We start from the raw sequence: 12,275 nt of genomic DNA on the forward strand, positions 1-12,275 counted from the left end.
ATACATGTGTGTGCTGATAAGTCCTTGTTTTCTTTTTACCAGGTCGGGAGGAGTGGAGCCTTGCTGATGGGGAATGGCGCGCGTGCTGGTGTTCATGGTGTTGGTACGGTGGATCTGAAGCTTACTTCGGGGAAGACCGTGCAACTCAAGAACGTGCATCATGTCCCCTCAATAAGGAGAAATCTTATTAGTGGCTCTCTGCTATGTCGAGATGGTTTTAAACTTATGTTTGAGTCGAATAAATGTGTTATGTCGAAGTATGGAACCTTTGTTGGACTAAAGGTCCCTACCCAACGGCTACTGAGGTGTGTCAGAGGCACGTCAGTGCGAGAATCTTTAGTCCCGGTTTGAGACATGAACTCGGACTAAAAGTGACTTTTAGTCCCGGTTTGAGGCACGAACCTGGACTAAAGGTACCTTTAGCCCCGGTTTATGTCTCAAACCCGGACTAAAGGTGTCTCCAAACTGAATTTAAAAAGAAAGCGTATCTTATTTAAGTAAGATGTGTGGTGGTAGGTGAGATGGTAACACGTGTAAGAGCTGAAGTGAGAGGTCGTAGGTTCGAATCTCCACAACTGCAACTTTTTTCACCCAATAAACACCTCTACTCCCGGTTGAAGGAACCGGGACTAAAAATCAAGACCTTTAATCCCGATTTCATAGTACCGGTTCCAAAACCGGGATTAAAGGGGGTTGGAAACCGGGACTAAAGCCAGTTTGTCTACTAGTGGTCGTGGGTTCTCTTTCCATGGGCGGGGCAGTTCATCTGGCATGTGGAGGCCCCTTGCGGAAGGTTAGGAGTTAGGATAGAGTAAGCCGCAGAGCAGCGAAGGGCTTGGAAAGATGACAGGAGCATGCCTGCCGATAGATTTGGAGTGAAAACTGAAAAGAAAGGGGAACAGGCAAACAACTGCAGAAAGCCAGCTTTCTAGGGTGCTCGAGCGGGGGCGTCTGTCTACTCCGACTGTGGCCTAGAGGCTCAGGCATCATTAGCGGACACTTGTTCGCCACCGCCTAGAGGCTCAGGCATCGTTAGCGGACACTCGTTTGCCACCATGGATGGTCTAGCTCAGCTTCGCGGATGCTGAGGCGCTGAGGGTGGATGGTGACGATCTGCTAGATTCGCCTTCGGCCCTTGCCAGGGAGTTTGCTAGGCGCGTCTTCGCCCCGCTGAAGACTCCCATCCTCAAGGCGCCACCTCGACATCGAACCCGTAGCTCTCCATCGTCGGTCACCATCCGTCATAGCTAGCGTTTGGCGGCAAAGTGTGTCTCTCGGGCCCCTAACGCCACCCTTCAAGCGCAGAAAGTGCTTTTGTCAAAGTGGAAACCTTCTGCCTCACAGCCGTCGGATTCCCAGGTGGTGGTAGACTTCCAGCAGACATTCTAGGGTTCGCTCGACTTCGAAAAAAGGGCCACACTTCGAGCGCTTATGAAGTTCGACGTGACGGGGTTCGAGTGTATGTTTTGTTAGATATTATGGGCTTGGCCCATTTATTTAATATCTCTATTAAACTCTATGGTCCGTACATGTACATTAATGGTTTTATACCATATGGGAATTTAATCGAGAGGAGACTCTACTTAAATACTTGATCATTGATCGATCTATTTGAGAAGTAAAAGTGAATCACCTGGATGCCACACGCGCGCGCACGCGCCGCCGCCGCCGCCCGGCCCGGCCCGAGCCCGTGCCCGTGCGCGTGGGCGTGGGCGAGGCAAGGCGAGGCAGGCGGGCGGCGGCGAGCGAGCGGACGGGCGGGCGAGGCCTTTATTTCTGAAACTCCGTTTCCGTTTCCTGTGACGAATTGATTGGAGGTTAACTCCCGTGACTTCTGGCTCTCCGTCTCCGTCTCTCCCACCGCAGAAGGGAGGTGTGACCCCTCGGTGCCATCGGCTTCTCGTCTTCTGGCCTCTACCTATAAAACAAATCCTCCCCTCTCGGTTAGGTTCTCTTGGCGAAGTACACCACTTTCCAGCAGTGCAAGTTCTTCCCGTTCCACCTCCGGCGAGCACCAGAGATGGAAGAGTAGGCCTCCGGAACGCGTCTCCGTCATGGGCTTCACCTGCTCGGGTGAAGACGGGCGATTACGTTTTTGGGGAGTGTCGGTGGTGGCACGACTACTCGCTGGTGAACCTGTAGCGGTGCCTCTTCACGGCGCCTCTTCACGGCGTCCTTTTCTGCACTGCATCGAGCGGGACGACTACAACAGCAAAGCACCACCATGGCTTTTCCTGGTGCGAGCGGCTCCGCCGCAGGGTATAATCTCCTTCACCCTCTTCTGAGTTTCATTATCAATATCATGATGTTCCTAGGCAATACTGCTTTCATATTCAACATGCTCTGTTTGGTTGATTCGGATGATTATGCTAGTACTGGTTTTCTGGTTCCTTTTAATTTTGTGATCATCATGATCTTGATATTTAAGAACACATCTTTTATATTTGTGATCATGTCTGTGATGCTTCAGCTATGTAAAACGATCATGTTTGTGATGCTTCAGCTATGTAAAACAATGTTTCACATATGTTTTGGCTCTATAATTTGTCTTATCATCATGTTAACATTTGTCATGAATTGTTTCTGTCTTTTTATTCATGACTTCATTCTCTTTTTTATTGCGTTATTTTTATGGATTAAAATAAATATGAAAATGCCTTATTTTTCAACATTCTAAAAACGTAATTTTAGGACATTTTCATCTGTTGGCTTTGCGGGCATGCTAAAGCCTACGCCGTTTGAGGGCACTCACTACAAGAGGTGGCGTGAGAAAGCCCTTCTGTGGTTGTCGGCCATGTGCTGTGGTCATGTGCTCAATGATCAGCCTGCTACTGTGAGATCCGATGAGGATGAACAGGCTTAGGGACATGCTGAGACCATGTGCAAGGCTGCACTATTGAGCATCATCAATGATTCTCTGGTTGATGCCTACATACCACTCCCGACTGGCAGAGCTGTGTGGGAAGCCCTTGAGGCCCGGTACGGTCTTTCCGACGCCGGCTCTGAGCTGTACATCATGGAGCAGTTCCATGACAACAAGATGGTTGATAACCGTCCTGTAGTCGAACAGGCTCATGAGATACAGGGACTGGTGAAGGAATTGGAGCTGTACGGCTGTCCTCTCCCTGACAGGTTCGTGGCAGGGTGCATTATTGCTAAGCTGCCACCTTCCTGGACTGATTTTGCTACTACCTTGAAACACAAGAGGCAACAGTTTAGCATTGCTGAACTTGTTGGCACTCTTGATGTTGAGGACAAGGCAAGAGCAAAGGATGTTAAGGGAAAGAGCAAGGGTGGGAATGGTGAGGCGACTACTAGTGCACATGTGGTGCAAAAGTTTCGTCCTAAGCCACAAAAGAAGAAGCCCTAGCAGGAGCTTAAGCAGAAATCCACTACCTTCTTCAAGAAAGGTAACAATAAGAAGATGGGATTAGACAAGGCAAAGATGAACTGCTTCACTTGTGGGAACACTGGGCACTTTTCTAGAGAGTGTCCTGAGGCTAAGTGGAAGCCCCCACCAAAGGCGAAGACAGTCAACACCATTGAGACTGATGCAGACGCTGCTGGGTATGGTAATTTATCTGCATTTACAGTTTGTTCCTCACCTGATTGGTGGGTTGATACAGGTGCAAATATACATGTGTGTGCTGATAAGTCCTTGTTTTCTTTTTACCAGGTCGGGAGGAGTGGAGCCTTGCTGATGGGGAATGGCGCGCGTGCTGGTGTTCATGGTGTTGGTACGGTGGATCTGAAGCTTACTTCGGGGAAGACCGTGCAACTCAAGAACGTGCATCATGTCCCCTCAATAAGGAGAAATCTTATTAGTGGCTCTCTGCTATGTCGAGATGGTTTTAAACTTATGTTTGAGTCGAATAAATGTGTTATGTCGAAGTATGGAACCTTTGTTGGAAAAGGCTATGAGAGCGGAGGCTTGTTCCGCTTGTCTTTGGTTGATACTTTACCTCTTGCAGTGAATAATGTCGTTAATAACGTTAATGTTGAGATGAATGTTTGGTATTCTCGATTATGTCATGTTAACTTTGGTTGCATGTCCCGCTTAGCTGGTCTGAATTTAATTCCTAAATTTGACGTTGCCAAAAGCTCCAAATGTCATACATGCGTTGAGGCAAAACAACCTCGCAAGCCTCACAAGGCAGTTGCGGCGAGAGAGTTGGCACCACTTGAACTCATCCATTCCGATATTTGTGAAATGAACGGAATTTTGACAAAAGGTGGTAAGAGATACTTCATAACGTTCATAGATGATTGCACTCGATATTGCTATGTGTACCTAATTAAAACAAAAGATGAGGCATTAAATTATTTTAAAACCTTTAAAGCTGAGGCTGAGAATCAACTTGAAAAACATATCAAACGGTTGCGGTCCGATCGCGGGGGAGAATATTTCTCTAATGAATTTTCTGAGTTTTGCGCGGTGCACGGTATAATTCATGAGAGGACACCTCCATACTCACCACAATCCAATGGGATTGCTGAGAGAAAGAACCGCACTCTAACTGACTTGGTGAATGCCATGTTGGAGACAGCTGGTTTATCTAAGGAATGGTGGGGTGAGGCAATTTTAACTGCGAATCATGTCCTAAATAGAGTGCCCACAAAGAACAAAGAAATCACTCCATTTGAGGAATGGGAGAAAAAGAGATTAAATATTTCTTATCTTCGCGTTTGGGGTTGTTTGGCCAAAGTGAACGTGCCAATAAACAAAAAGCGAAAGCTTGGACCAAAAACTGTAGATTGTGTTTTCCTAGGCTATGCCATTCATAGTGTGGGCTATCGTTTTTTAATAATAAATTCTAGTGCTCCTGATATGGCTGTTGGAACGGTCATGGAGTCTAGAGATGCCACGTTTTTTGAGAATGAATTTCCAATGAAAATAGGTGCATCTAGCATGTCTAGTCATGATCATGTTCCTGAACTTCATGAATCGAATATACACGCTGATGATAACACCCATGAGCTTGAGCAAAATCCTGAGGAGGATGATAATACTGTCACTCGAAGGAGTAAGAGGCAAAGAGTTGCAAAATCCTTTGGATAAGACTTTATTATATATCTCGTGGATGACACTCCCACAACTGTTTCTGAGGCATACTCCTCTCCTAATTCCGACATGTGGAAGGAGGCAGTGCAAAGTGAGATGGACTCCATTATGTCCAATGGGACGTGGGAAGTGGTTGACCGTCCATTTGGTTGCAAACCTGTGGGCTGCAAACGGGTGTTTAAAAAGAAGCTGAGGCCTGATGGTACAATTGAGAAGTACAAGGCTAGGCTTGTTGTTAAGGGTTATACACAGAAGGAAGGTGAAGATTACTTTGATACTTACTCACCTGTTGCTCGATTGACGACCATTCGTGTGTTGCTATCCCTGGCTACCTCACATGGTCTTCTCATTCATCAGATGGACGTTAAGACAGCCTTCCTAAATGGAGAGCTTGAGGAAGAGATCTACATGGATCAACCTGATGGGTTTATTGCAAATGGTCAAGAGGGTAAAGTTTGTAAGTTATTGAAGTCCCTGTATGGCCTAAAGCAAGCCCCCAAGCAGTGGCATGAGAAGTTTGATAAAACTCTAACATCAGCCGGCTTTGTTGTGAATAAAGCTGATAAATGTGTATATTATCGGTTTGGTGGTGGTGATGGTGTGTTATTATGCCTATATGTGGATGATATATTAATATTTGGCAACAATCTAAATGTGATTAAAGAAGTAAAAGATTTTTTGTCGAGTAACTTTGAGATGAAAGACTTGGGAGAGACTGATGTTATTCTCAACATTAAGCTTTCAAGGGAGGAAGGAAGTGGTGGGGTAACTCTTATGCAGTCTCACTATGTGGAAAAGGTCTTGAACCGATTTGGGTACAGTGAGTGTACGCCTGCTCCTACTCCGTACGATCCAAGTGTTCATTTGAGGAAGAATCACAGAATTGCAAGAGACCAATTGAGATATTCACAGATAATTGGTTCTCTTATGTACCTAGCTAGCGCAACCAGGCCTGATATCTCGTTCGCTGTAAGCAAACTGAGCCGGTTTGTGTCAAATCCGGGAGATACTCACTGGAATGCTCTTGAGAGAGTGCTGCGCTATTTGAAAGGGACAATGAGTTACATCATTCACTTTTTCGGGTATCCGAGGGTACTAGAGGGTTATTGTGATGCTAATTGGATTTCTGATGCGGATCAGCTGTATGCCACGAGTGGATACGTGTTTCTACTTGGAGGTGGTGCTGTTTCTTGGAAGTCTTACAAGCAGACTATCTTAACAAAGTCTACAATGGAAGCAGAACTGACCGCATTGGATACCGCTAGTGCTGAGGCAGAGTGGCTCCGTGATCTCCTGATGGATTTGCCGATTGTTGAGAAACCAATCCTAGCAATTTCCATGAACTGTGATAATCAAACTATGATCACTAAGGTAAACAGTTCTAAGGATAACATGAAGTCCACAAAGCATGTGAAGAGACGTTTGAAGACTGTCAGAAAACTGAGAAACTCCGGAGTAATTGCATTGGACTATGTCCATACATCAAATAATCTGGCAGATCAATTCACTAAGGGTCTATCACGCAATGTGATAGAAGGTGCGTCGAGGGAACTGGGTTTGAGACCCACATAGAGCCATCAACAGTGGTAACCTATCCTATGTGATCGGAGATCCCGTGAATTAGGATGGCGAAACAAGCTGTTGATTGACTGAGGGAGAGACCCCTTAGATTATAGCTCAGTTCGTTGGAGATGCACCGTCTCTCCAATACTGTTAGGCAGGATGATTAAGTTCTTAATGTGATCCGAGCGGCTTGGTATAGCGGGGATGTTGTCCTACAGAACATCCTATAAGGAACACACCTATATGAGCTCGATTGCTAGTCACAATCTATGAGATGTGGGTAATCTCTAGATGCTCATGAAAAGGCCTCGAAGTGTGACTTATATGCTTCAAAACAGAGGGAAGGTACTTGGCAGCCTAGTATCAGTTAAGAGGCTATGTGAAACTCATCTCGCACAAAACTGTCAATTCAAGGTTCTGTCCATTGTTCAGTTGTGGATGAGTGTAGCTAGCTTTCTAGATGGATGTTCAACTTAACAGTCTCCATCGAAACACTGGTATATAAAAGGAATGTGGTTCTGAGAACTTCAAACTGCGTACCCTAGAGTTTGGTGGGGATTATTAGATATTATGGGCTTGGCCCATTTATTTAATATCTCTATTAAACTCTATGGTCCGTACATGTACATTAATGGTTTTATACCATATGAGAATTTAATCAAGAGGAGACTCTACTTAAATACTTGATCATTGATCGATCTATTTGAGAAGTAAAAGTGAATCACCTAGATGCCACACGCGCGCGCGCGCGCCGCCGCCGCCGCCGCCCGGCCCGGCCCGAGCCCATGCGCGTGGGCGTGGGCGTGGCGTGGCGTGGCGAGGCGAGGCAGGCGGGCGGCGGCGAGCAAGCGGACGGGCGGGCGAGGCCTTTATTTTTGAAACTCCGTTTCCGTTTCCTGTGACAAATTGATTGGAGGTTAACTTCCGTGACTTCTGGCTCTCCGTCTCCGTCTCTCCCACCGCAGAAGGGAGGTGTGACCCCTCGGTGCCGTCGGCTTCTCGTCTTCTAGCCTCTGCCTATAAAACAAATCCTCCCCTCTCGGTTAGGTTCTCTTGGCGAAGTACACCACTTTCTAGCAGTGCAAGTTCTTCCCGTTCCACCTCCGGCGAGCACCAGAGATGGAAGAGTAGGCCTCCGGAACGCGTCTCCGTCGTGGGCTTCACCTGCTCGGGTGAAGACGGGCGATTACGTTTTTGGGGAGTGTCGGTGGTGGCACGACTACTCGCTGGTGAACCTGTAGCGGTGCCTCTTCACGGCGCCTCTTCACAGCGTCCTTTTCTGCACTGCATCGAGCGGGACGACTACAACAGCAAAGCACCACCATGGCTTTTCCTGGTGCGAGCGGCTCCGCCGCAGGGTATAATCTCCTTCACCCTCTTCTGAGTTTCATTATCAATATCATGATGTTCCTAGGCAATACTGCTTTCATATTCAACATGCTCTGTTTGGTTGATTCGGATGATTATGCTAGTACTGGTTTTCTGGTTCCTTTTAATTTTGTGATCATCATGATCTTGATATTTGAGAACACATCTTTTATATTTGTGATCATGTCTGTGATGCTTCAGCTATGTAAAACGATCATGTTTGTGATGCTTCAGCTATGTAAAACAATGTTTCACATATGTTTCGGCTCTATAATTTGTCTTATCATCATGTTAACATTTGTCATGAATTGTTTCTGTCTTTTTATTCATGACTTCATTCTCTTTTTTATTGCGTTATTTTTATGGATTAAAATAAATATGAAAATGCCTTATTTTTCAACATGTTTGAGGAGGCTTGCTAGTCTCGTTGGCACCTGTCCAATTGATTGCACAACTTTTTTGTAATATAATTTAAGTTAGTTTATTTGGATCATGTTGGCTTCCATCATTCCACGATAATTTATGGATTACTTAAGATATTGTAATCAGTCTTATACGTGTGGCAAGGACACTCTCGTGAAAAAAAAGACAACGTCGCCATGGGGCGGATCCCTTCTACTGCCCTCTCTCGTTCCCATGTGCACGTCCTTCTCCAAGCTCATTTGTGCGTAGTCTGAGCTTAGTATGTGGCCCTCTGGGCCCTCCGCCTCGGCTCGACGGCCAGGACAGAAACAGACGCACGTGTCAAAGAAAAGACAATAGGTTATGACACAAAGTTCACTGGTTGGCAAGTGTGGCAGCTCAGCTAGGAATGAAAACGGACGCCGTCGCGCTCCAATTTTTATTTTTTACTTCCTTTTTCATATTTATTATGGGATCCGTTTTTATATTTATGGAAATGAAAGAGAGGATTTCCCGTCCATTTTTACGGGATCCCATTTTCATGCGAGATGAACCCATATTTACCCCATTTTCAATCTATGCGGGGTATGTTGAACAGCTATATATTCTTATTTTTATGTTAATACACCTACTAATCATCAATTATGCATGTTAATAAGTTAACACACAAGGCATGCAAGTGAATATTAGATCGATCTTCATATGTGTATATTGTTGTGTGACTTTATACATGTATACTTGTGAATACTAGATCATGTGATTCTAACTAGATTTTTTGGTGGTCTGTCCATATTTGTCTGTTTCTATATGTCCGCATATTTTGATTGCACTCAACAATCAACCACTTGCTCTCCCCTATAATGTCAATTCTTTATGGCACTTTGATCCAGCACATCTATTGTTAAAAATTTCAATGAATTGGGAAACAATTTTAGAGCTCATGAACAATATCAAACAGGTACTTGCTCACCGTCTTCCTCATGCACAAGACTACACCACACATAGTAGCGGGCCTCATGCAACCTTGCTGTCTTGCATGTGAAAGCCCTAGTTTAATTTTGATAATTGGGTGTCAACCATGTGGAATAATGCTTTCATTGAGTATGGTTAAGCTAGGGTCCACTTGATGGTGATTGACAAGGCATTCGGTGATGGAGATGGATATCATGATCACAAGTGTGCATTACTGCCCTGTTTGCTTGGCTGATAAGCCATGACTGAAAGTATTGTTGACTGATTTGTTGTGAGAGAAAAATAATGTTCGTTGACTGAAAAAGTACGGCTTATAAGCCAAGCGAACAGAGCGTACAATTCTTAACTTGTGCTTGTGTTGTTGCTTGCCTACAGTTAACTAGTGTACTAGCTTAGTCTTCTTGTTAAGTTGTGTGGTTTAGTTGCTCCTGTTGCTAGCTTCTTAGTTGTTTAGTAGAGCCTCTAGTTACTTGTTTGTGTGAAGTGCTTAATTCTTGTTATTTGCAACTAGAATTGAATAGGGGGTTTGCGTTGTATTGCATAGACTAGGCAAGTAGTGCTTATCAGGATCATCTCTTGTACTAACACCTTTGCCTAGTGTTTGTGAATTTGTAGAAAAATTAATTAGACTATTCAGCCCCTCTAACCATCCATAGATCCTTTCAGCATGTGCTTGCTCACCGTCTTGCATGTGCTAAATGGGGTCGTTTCTTGCCAAGTGGGTCGCAAATATGCAAATCTTCCCACCGGATAATTATTTGCTCATTCTACATTAAAATGACTGTTTTGTTAGTTGTTTAGTGCAGCCAGTTTAGCTTTAGCGAAAATAAAACAATAGCTTTGCATTGTACAACAATTGTGTAGCTGTTGATTACGTACCACTAATTTGGCCCCCTTGACTTCAAGGCACCTTCGCCACTCACTACAACACATCTCTTAATTAAAGGTGTTTTGTTAAATGCCCTGTTCGCTTGGCTGATAAGCTATGGTTGAAAGTACTGTTGGCTGATTTATTGTGAGAGAAAAATAATGTTCGTTGGTTGAAAAAGTACGGCTTATAAGCCAAGTAAACAAGGCGAAAGGCATTTTTATAAAACTACCTTAATTTCTTTTTACTTAAAGGCATTCTTATGAAAAGGCCTCTAAAACCACTTTTATAGAGGCAAATATAAAACCAGTACTGGCCAGAACATCTACAGTGTCTATGACACTCCCACTATGACTGTGGATGGGTGTTGATTTCTGCCTATGGCTTCCTCTCCAATTTGACCATCCGAGGCACTCTTTCTATTCATGACACCGTTCAACAAATGTGGAGACGGTAAAGTATATTAGGATAAATGTGATAGATTATGATCATTTATAGTATCAGCCCGCGTCTTATCTCTAGGGAGACTATTTACCCTCTACTAAGCAATTAGCAACGTACTCCTATAAAACTCATCTATAAGGTTTAGCAATACAACACTAATTCTATCAATTCTATTCTCCAACCTTTCAATCTATCGTACTTTTTTTCCAACCGAGAAACCTTCCCATTCCCATTACTTTCATAACAGAAATACAGAGTTTGGAGGGAAATAACAGAAAGAAGAACGAAAGTGCGCAACTACTCTGGCTCAGAGCTAAAGACAACCATCACAAAGCGAACCTATGACCACCAACGGTCAGCATAACATCACCCTTACAAGTTTGTAAAACGCATCCAGAAAACCGGCTGTTGCAACACTAGACCAAAACAAGTTCCAGAGACCAAAAGTAAAGGAGCCAGCGTCCATCTTCACAAAGTAGCATTCCATCCAGAAGAAGCCACCTAGGCTGGAGTATCATCTTGTCCATCCTGGTCACCACCGAGGATGCGTCTTGCATCTTCTTGATCTTCCCTCTGGCACTTCAGGATCCTGTTTGCCAAGCGCAGCATCGTGTTGATACCTTCGATCAATTGCTCTCTGTCCGGCTCAGCAAAAAGACCTGCCCAGTATTTCATAAGCGCACACATATGACAGATAATATCTAAAGGACTCTTGATGATGATTTTGTCAAAGCATGTTTTATTGCGTGACTTCCAAATTGCTCAACAAATAGCTGAAACTCCTAAAACATGATACTTTCTACCAAGAGGTAACCATCTGTCACACCATCTCCAACTTTGATCTAAGTTCCCAGGAACAGTATCAGCTCCAAAACACTTAGCCACAATTGCCCATACTGATTTTGCAACATGGCAATGGAAAAAAAGATGCGAAATACTTTCAGGTTCATCACAAAAGTAACATGTCAGATCTCCTTGCCACTTTCTTTTAAGATTGTCTTTAGTCAGTATAGCATCATTCATAAGTAGCCACATAAAAATCTTGATTTTTGTAGGGATCTTTCCCTTCCACAGTATTTTATGATAAATCCCAGCATCACTCCTAGTCAAGGCATTATACATTGATTTCACAGAAAATTTATTGTTCTTTTCTAAAGACCACAAAACCATATCAGAGCCATTACCAAAGTTAAAGGTTGAGACGTCAGACAAAATTTTCTCCCATTGCAATCTAAGATCTTCAGGTAACCATCTACGGAAAGTAATTATAGAGACCTCATTCCTAACCTGGTCAACCATAACATCTTTAAGATTACACAAGGCAAAAAGTACAGGAGCAATCTCACACAAAGGTTGCTGGTACAACCATGCATCTTTCCAGAAACGAGTAAATCACTCCAGATATGAGAGCCATTTAGTTTATGTGATACATTATGGATTGAGTTGTTCCTTAAATACTTATATCTGACTATCCTTTGCCACAACCCATCTTCTTTTTCCAACTTCCACCACCACTTACAGAGTAAGCTAACATTCATTTTCCTCAAATTTTTAATTCCCAAACCACCTTTTTTCTTGTTTTTGCATATTTTTTTC

This window comes from Miscanthus floridulus, chromosome 2 (assembly GCF_019320115.1).
Source record: "Miscanthus floridulus cultivar M001 chromosome 2, ASM1932011v1, whole genome shotgun sequence".
Classification (NCBI taxonomy): Eukaryota; Viridiplantae; Streptophyta; class Magnoliopsida; order Poales; family Poaceae; genus Miscanthus; species Miscanthus floridulus.